This window comes from Euprymna scolopes, chromosome 4 (genome assembly GCF_053919585.1).
Source record: "Euprymna scolopes isolate OS-2025 chromosome 4, ASM5391958v1, whole genome shotgun sequence".
Taxonomy (NCBI): domain Eukaryota; kingdom Metazoa; phylum Mollusca; class Cephalopoda; order Sepiida; family Sepiolidae; genus Euprymna; species Euprymna scolopes.
In genome coordinates, this window is record NC_136485.1 from 31509099 (window position 1) to 31518735 (window position 9637).

The window sequence follows — 9637 nt, forward strand, 5'->3', positions numbered from 1 at the left end:
ATATATAGGTTTAGAATTGTTCTCTCTCTCTCTCTCACACACACATTCTAACTTTTGTAGTTATAATAGATAGATTATGCTAGATATATTTCCATATGTCTGAATACCCTATATACAAATTTTCTAAACTGTAGGTAAAAAATTTGTTGAGTATGTAGGTTAAGAATTGTTCTCTCTCTCTCTCTCACACACACACACACACAAGTTCTCACTTTTATAGATATAATAGATAGATTATGCTAGATATATTTCTATATGTCTGCCTACCCTATATACAAATTTCCAAATCTGTGCCCAAAAATGTGTGGAATATATAGGTTGAGAATTGTTCTCTCTCTCTCTCTCTCTCACACATATTCTCACTTTTATAGGTTATATAGGTTGAGAATTTTTTGCTCTTTCCATCACTCACATTCACACTTTTATAGATATAATACATAGATTATGCCAGATATATTTACATATGTCTGAATACCCAATATACACATTTTCAAATCTGTAGATAAAAAATTAGTTGAATATATAGGTTGAGAATTGTTCTCTCTCTCTCTCTTTCTCTCTCTCTCACACACACATTCTCACTTTTATAGATATAATAGATAGATTATGCTAGATATATTTCCATACGTCTGAATACCCTATATCCAAATTTTCTAATATGTAGATAAAAAATTTGTTGAATATATAGGGTGAGAATTTTCCTTCCTCTCTTTCTCTCTCTCTCTTTCTCACACACACACAAGCTGAAAATTGTTCTCTCTCTCTCTCTGACTCTCTCTCTCTCTCACACACACACACATGGTCATTTTATAGATATAATAGATAGGTTATGCTAGATATATTTTTATATGTCTGAATACCCTATATACAAATTTTTAAATCTGTAGATAAAAAATTTGTTGAGTATATAGGTTGAGAATTGTTCTCTCTCTCTCTCACACACACATTCTCAATTTTAGAGATATAATAGATAGATTATGCTAGATATATTTCCATATGTCTGAATACCCTATATACAAATTTTCAAATCTGTAAAGATAGAATTTGTTGAATATATAGGTTGAGAATTGTTCTCTCTCTCTCTCTTTCACACACATTCTCACTTTTATAGATATAATAGATAGATTATGCTAGATATATTTCCTTATGTCTGAATACCCTATATACAAATTATCAAATCTGTAGATACAAAATTTGTTGAGTATACAGGTTGAGAATTGTTCTCTCTCTCTCTCTCTCTCTCTCACTCACTCACTCACTCACTCACTCACTCACACACACACACACACATTCTACCTTTTATAGATATAATAGATTATGCTAGATATATTTCCATATGTCTGAATACCCTGTATACAAATTTTCAGATCTGTACATAAAAATTAGTTGAATATATAGGTTGAGAATTGTTCTCTCTCTCTCTCTTCTCTCTCTCTCTTTCACACACATTCTCACTTTTCTAGATATAATAGATAGATTATGCTAGATATATTTCCATATGTCTGAATACCCTATATACAAATTTTCTAATCGGTAGATAAAAAATTTGTTGAATATATAGGGTGAGAATTGTACTTACTCTCTCTCTCTCTCTCTCTCTCTCTCTCTCTCTCTCTCTCTCTCTCACGCACACATTCTCACTTTTATGGATATAATAGATAGATTATGCTGGATATATTTCCATATGTCTGAATACCCTATATACAAATGGTCAAATCTGTAGATAACAAATTTAATGAATAGATAGGTTGAGAATTGTTCTCTCTCTCTCTCTCGCAACCTTACACACACAACCACACGCAAACATTCTGACTTTTATAGATATAATAGATCGCTTATGCTAGATATATTTCCATATGTCTGAATACCCAATATACAAATTTTCAAATCTGTAGGTAAAAAATTTGTTGAATATATAGGTTGAGAATTGTTCTCTCTCTCTCACACACTCACATTCTCACTTTTATAGATATAATGTATAGATCATGCTAGATATATTTCTATATGTCTGAATACCCTATATACAAAGTTTAAAATCCGTAGATAAAAATACGTTGAGTATATAGGTTGAGAATTGTTCTCTCTCTCTCTTACGCACACACACACACACACACACACACACACACATTTTCACTTTTATAGATATAATAGATAGATTATGCTAGATATATTTCCATATGTCTGAATACCCTATATACAAATTTTCAAATCTGTAGATAAAAAATGTATTGAATATATAGGTTGAGAATTGTTGCTTTTATAGATATAATAGATAGATTATGCTAGATATATTTCCATATGTCTGAATACCCTATATACAAACTTTCAAATCTGTAGATAAAAAATTTGTTGAGTATATAGGTTGAGAATTGTTCTCTCTCTCTCTCACACGAAACTGTGCGCTCGGCTTCTTCCCCCCCTTCCCACCCCAAATGCTTGGGAAACTGTGCACTGTTTTTGTTGGTTTTCAAGCTGCCTCTTCCCCCCCCACACACACACAGTTTAACAGTAGTAGGAGGTCAAGAGAAAGAGGGTGAGAGAGAGAGAAGAGTAAGTTGGTGAGAGAGAGAGAAAAGAGAAAGAGGGTGTTGGTTTTATATTTTTATTATCGTCTAATATTTTGAAAGCTGAATTTCTAATAAAATGTGCATCTATAGGAGATAATGCCTGGGAATGTGTTCCCCCCCCCACAGTTTAACAGTGGTGTGACGTCAAGAGAAAGAGGGTGAGAGAGAGGGAAGAGTAAGTGGGTGAGAGAGAGAAAGAGAGAGAAAAAAAAGAAAGACGGTGTTGGTTTTGTGAAAAAAGTTGTTATTTACAATTGTTCGCATTCTTGGCCTTTTGGTCAAGATCAAAGTGTAGTATCTGTTCTTCAGATGCTGCACTTCTATTTCTTGTTCTCTTTCGGTGGAGGAGAAATCCTCCACGACTGAGACAATTTTTATTTTTGTACCTTTTCTCCACGTTAAAAAACGACCCTGGTGTCTAACTCTGTCCCGTGGGGAGGCATAGTAAATAGGTACAATTGTTCGCCATTAGTGGATGTTGACGTCACGTCACGTGACATGACTAAGCGTTTTTTTTTTTTAGTATGAATAACATTTTTTGTTTTAATTATAAAGTCTACACTTAATTTTATAGAAAATGATGTATATATAATAGAAAAAAAAAATTACTGGTTTTGTTGGATTCAAGTGGATCCCCCCCTCCAGTTTAAGAGATAGCAGGTCACGTGGTAATATACAAAATGGCTAGCGTAAATATAAAGATCGGTTTTTTTATCGACGAATATTTTGAAAGCTGAATTTTTTTTTATTCCTGTACATTTTTTCCTGATATTTTTCGTTAAAACTCTTGTATAAATACTATTTTTAACCAGTTAAATACGTTGGAGACATTGTCATGGAGTTTAATAATCTCTAGAACAAAGCAGAAGAGAAATTACAAAAGTATCGGTAAAACAAAGTGTTTGTTTACATTTGTTCGCCATTACTGGATGTTGACGTCACGTCACGTGACATGACTAAGCGTTTTTGGATTATGTAATATTAACATTAAAATGACAGGTTTTTTTGGGGGCCCCCCCTAGGAGAGAAATGATCAGTTCACCCCCTTTTAATGGTCCGTTTGGTGTGGAATTTCGATATTTGTCATGCGGGTGATCAAGGTTCAATATGATACATAATTTGTCAACTTTGGTTGTGTCTGTCAAAAGTTTGAGCTGACGTCACGTCACGTGACACGTATTGAATAACGTTAAAATGACAGGTTTTTTGGGGGGCCCCCCTAGGAGAAAAACGATCAGTTGACCCCTTTCTACTGGTCCGTTTGACGTGAAATTTCGATATTTGTCATCCGGGTGATCAAGGTGCAATATGATACCAAATTTGTCAACTCTGGTTCCGTCTTTCAAAAGTTTTAGCGTTACAAACAAACATACATACATACATACATACATACACACCGATTTTTGCCTTTTATATATATAGAAGACTAGCAGGGCTACCCGGCGTTGCTCGGGACCGTATAAACAATGAAAAAACAAAAGCAGATATTGAACATATGTTTGATTCTTAGGGGAGAGGAATCTTTCATCTCTATGTATTATTTGTTTTATCTACCCTAGGACTGATATTGTTCATGTTTTATCCCTAGCATAGGTAATTTACAGCATGTATATGAAATTGTTTTACCTTAGGGAGAAGAGAACAGGTAATATACAACATAATGTGTCTATATTACATCCCTGGCAACGCCTAGAAACCAGCTAGAACATGTATTTCAGTCAATCTTTATTATATCCTGGGCTATGCCGGGAAACCAGCTAATCTCTTTTTAGTGACTTGACCACCAAAATACCTCCCTAAGTGTGTCCTTTCTTTTGAACTTATTAGATATAGGTATCTAGAAATGTGTGTGAAATTTTGTTGAATGCATTGTTCACTATGATTTTCTTATTGTTCTACACAATATCAACTGTAGCGAAATAACACAGTAAACTTAGTGTAGTGTTAGAATAAAGAGCAAAGGAAAAAATTAGAATCATATTTTGTAATTGCAAATCTAAATTTGCTAGCATGTACCAGTATTGGCCAGGTTGTGGAAATTTGGAACTTATAACATATGTAGTGGCCTTTTCCTAGATACCTATTGCTAAAAATTATACTTTCATTTTGTTAGAAAAATCTCTCTTCAGATGCCCTGCATCATTCAAAATAAAAACAAATATTTTTATAATTGTTTCAGTATATTGCTACACAATGTGAAAGTTTTTAACGTTTGTAAAAAAAATCATGAATGTGCTTATATTGCAAAAAAGAAAATATCAGTGCACAGTATTGAAAGTGTTTGAGATTCAAAAGTCTGTAACATTTCTACTAACTTCATAAGATGTCATGTGAGAAACTGAATTGAATATCAAGACATTATCTGAAGCGTTTTTATTTTGGTGTAACATATGTGTTTACAGTGAACCTTAACTTTTAATAAACAGATTGGTATGCAATGACATAGGCTAAGAATCTTTAAAATATATATAAATTGGAAAAATGTGTGAACAAATGAAAAAAAAATGATCCGCTCCACTTGATGACATCAAGCACAGTAATATTTTAGTGAAGAAAATATGAAATTGATGTTCAGTGATTAGTTTGGATGAATGAGAAAATGTAATTGTTTGATGCATAAAAATAACTCATTTGCTGTATTTGATATTAAGCAGCAAAATATAGTGATTTGAATATTTGGGAAAACATCAAACCAGATTATGTAAAAAGAAAAAAAAAAAGATGAAATTAGAAAATATATATTTTATGTTTATGAGTTCTGCCAATCAAAATTTTGTGGCAGAAATTGGGTGATTACCATGCAATTTTATTTTGGTAAAATTCTTAAATTATTAGAATGTTTATTATAATTTCTAATTAGTGACTTGTTATAATCAAAATCCGCCCTAAAGAGTGTCCTTTCTTTTATTAGGTATCAGAGTAGGTATCAAGATTTCTACTTCTATACAAATGTGATATTTCAGATCTGTACATAAAAAATTTGTTGAATATATAGGTTGAGAATTGTTCTGTGTCGCTCTCTCTCACACACACACGCATTCTCACTTTTATAGATATAATAGATAGATTACTCTAGATATATTTCCATATGTCTGAATACCCTATATACAAATTTTCAAATCTGTAGATAAAAAAATTTGTTGAGTATATAGGTTGAAAATTGTTCTCTCTCTCTCTCTCACACACACATTCTCAATTTTAGAGATATAATAGATAGATTATGCTAGATATATTTCCATATGTCTGAATACCCTATATACAAATTTTCTAATCTGTAGATCAAATATTTGTTGAATATATAGGTTGAAAATTGTTCTTACTCTCTCTCTCTCTCTCTCTCTGGCTACCTCACACACACATTCTAACTTTTATAGATATAATAGATAGATTATGCTAGATATATTTCCATATGTGTGAATACCCTATATACAAATTTTCAAATCTGTAGATAAAAAATTTGTAGAGTGCATAGGTTGAGAATTGTTCTCTCTATCTCTCACACACACACATTCTAACTTTTAAAGATATAATAGATTATGCTAGATATATTTCGATATTTCTGAATATCCTATATATAAAAATTTGTTGAATGTATAGGTTGAGAACTGTTCTCTCTCTCTCTCTCTCGCTCACACACACACATTCTCACTTTTATAGATATAATAGAAAGATTATCCTAGATATATTTCTATTTGTATGAATACTCTATATACAAATTTTAAAATCTGTAGATAAAGAATTTGTTGAGTATATGGGTTGAGAATTGTTCTCTCTCTCTCTCTCTCTCACACACACACACACATTCTCACTTTTATAGATATAATAGATTATGCTAGATATATTTCCATATGTCTGAATACCCTATATACAAATTTTCAAATCTGTAGATAAAAAATTTGTTGAGTATATAGGTTGAGAATTGTTCTCTCTCTCTCTATCACACACATTCTCACTTTTATAGATATAATAGACAGATTATGCCAGATATATTAAAATATGTCTGAATGCCCAATATACAAATTTTGAAATCTGTAGATAAAAAATTTGTTGTATACATAGGTTGACAATTGTCCTCTCTCTCACACACACACACATTCTCACTTTTATACATATAATAGATAGATTATGCTAGATATATTTCTATATGTCTGAACACCCTATATACAAATGTTCAAATCTGTGGATAAAAAATTTGTTGAATGTATAGGTTGAGAATTTTTATCTCTCTCTTTTTCTCTCTCTCTCTCTCGCTATCTCACACACACGCATTCTCACTTTTATAGATAAAATAGATAGATTATGCTAGATATATTTCCATATGTCTGAATACCCTATATACAAAGTTTCAAATCTGTAGATAAAAAATTTGTTGAATATATAGGTTTAGAATTGTTCTCTCTCTCTCTCACACACACATTCTAACTTTTGTAGTTATAATAGATAGATTATGCTAGATATATTTCCATATGTCTGAATACCCTATATACAAATTTTCTAAACTGTAGGTAAAAAATTTGTTGAGTATGTAGGTTAAGAATTGTTCTCTCTCTCTCACACACACACACACACACACAAGTTCTCACTTTTATAGATATAATAGATAGATTATGCTAGATATATTTCTATATGTCTGCCTACCCTATATACAAATTTCCAAATCTGTGCCCAAAAATGTGTGGAATATATAGGTTGAGAATTGTTCTCTCTCTCTCTCTCTCTCTCACACATATTCTCACTTTTATAGGTTATATAGGTTGAGAATTTTTTGCTCTTTCCATCACTCACATTCACACTTTTATAGATATAATACATAGATTATGCCAGATATATTTACATATGTCTGAATACCCAATATACACATTTTCAAATCTGTAGATAAAAAATTAGTTGAATATATAGGTTGAGAATTGTTCTCTCTCTCTCTCTCTTTCTCTCTCTCTCACACACACATTCTCACTTTTATAGATATAATAGATAGATTATGCTAGATATATTTCCATACGTCTGAATACCCTATATCCAAATTTTCTAATATGTAGATAAAAAATTTGTTGAATATATAGGGTGAGAATTTTCCTTCCTCTCTTTCTCTCTCTCTCTTTCTCACACACACACAAGCTGAAAATTGTTCTCTCTCTCTCTCTGACTCTCTCTCTCTCTCACACACACACACATGGTCATTTTATAGATATAATAGATAGGTTATGCTAGATATATTTCTATATGTCTGAATACCCTATATACAAATTTTTAAATCTGTAGATAAAAAATTTGTTGAGTATATAGGTTGAGAATTGTTCTTTCTCTCTCTCTCACACACACATTCTCACTTTTATAGATATAATAGATTATGCTAGATATATTTCCAAATGTCTGAATACCCTATATACAAATTTTCAAATCTGTAAAGATAGAATTTGTTGAATATATAGGTTGAGAATTGTTCTCTCTCTCTCTCTTTCAGACACATTCTCACTTTTATAGATATAATAGATAGATTATGCTAGATATATTTCCTTATGTCTGAATACCCTATATACAAATTATCAAATCTGTAGATACAAAATTTGTTGAGTATATAGGTTGAGAATTGTTCTCTCTCTCTCTCTCACTCACTCACTCACTCACTCACTCACTCACTCACACACACACACACACACATTCTACCTTTTATAGATATAATAGATTATGCTAGATATATTTCCATATGTCTGAATACCCTGTATACAAATTTTCAGATCTGTACATAAAAATTAGTTGAATATATAGGTTGAGAATTGTTCTCTCTCTCTCTCTTCTCTCTCTCTCTTTCACACACATTCTCACTTTTCTAGATATAATAGATAGATTATGCTAGATATATTTCCATATGTCTGAATACCCTATATACAAATTTTCTAATCGGTAGATAAAAAATTTGTTGAATATATAGGGTGAGAATTGTACTTACTCTCTCTCTCTCTCTCTCTCTCTCGCACGCACACATTCTCACTTTTATGGATATAATAGATAGATTATGCTGGATATATTTCCATATGTCTGAATACCCTATATACAAATGGTCAAATCTGTAGATAACAAATTTATTGAATAGATAGGTTGAGAATTGTTCTCTCTCTCTCTCTCGCAACCTTACACACACAACCACACGCAAACATTCTGACTTTTATAGATATAATAGATCGATTATGCTAGATATATTTCCATATGTCTGAATACCCAATATACAAATTTTCAAATCTGTAGGTAAAAAATTTGTTGAATATATAGGTTGAGAATTGTTCTCTCTCTCTCACACACTCACATTCTCACTTTTATAGATATAATGTATAGATTATGCTAGATATATTTCTATATGTCTGAATACCCTATATACAAAGTTTAAAATCCGTAAGTTAAAAATACGTTGAGTATATAGGTTGAGAATTGTTCTCTCTCTCTCTTACGCACACACACACACACACACACACATTTTCACTTTTATAGATATAATAGATAGATTATGCTAGATATATTTCCATATGTCTGAATACCCTATATACAAATTTTCAAATCTGTAGATAAAAAATGTATTGAATATATAGGTTGAGAATTGTTGTCTCTCTCTCTCTCTCTCTCTCTCTCTCTCTCTCTCTCTCTCTGGCTACCTCACACACACACATTTTCACTTTTATAGATATAATAGATAGATTATGCTAGATATATTTCCATATGTCTGAATACCCTATATACAAACTTTCAAATCTGTAGATAAAAAATTTGTTGAGTATATAGGTTGAGAATTGTTCTCTCTCTCTCACACGAAACTGTGCGCTCGGCTTCTTCCCCCCCTTCCCACCCCAAATGCTTGGGAAACTGTGCACTGTTTTTGTTGGTTTTCAATCTGCCTCTTCCCCCCCCACACACACACAGTTTAACAGTAGTAGGAGGTCAAGAGAAAGAGGGTGAGAGAGAGAGAAGAGTAAGTTGGTGAGAGAGAGAGAAAAGAGAAAGAGGGTGTTGGTTTTTTTTTTTTTTTATCGTCTAATATTTTGAAAGCTGAATTTCTAATAAAATGTGCATCTATAGGA

General features: G+C 31.8%; 1 pseudogene; it reads left to right on the plus strand.

The window, feature by feature from the left end:
• Positions 1–2824: 2824 nt before the first annotated feature.
• LOC145274462 (U2 spliceosomal RNA) lies at positions 2825–2958 on the plus strand (annotated as a pseudogene).
• The last annotated feature ends 6679 nt before the right edge of the window (positions 2959–9637 follow it).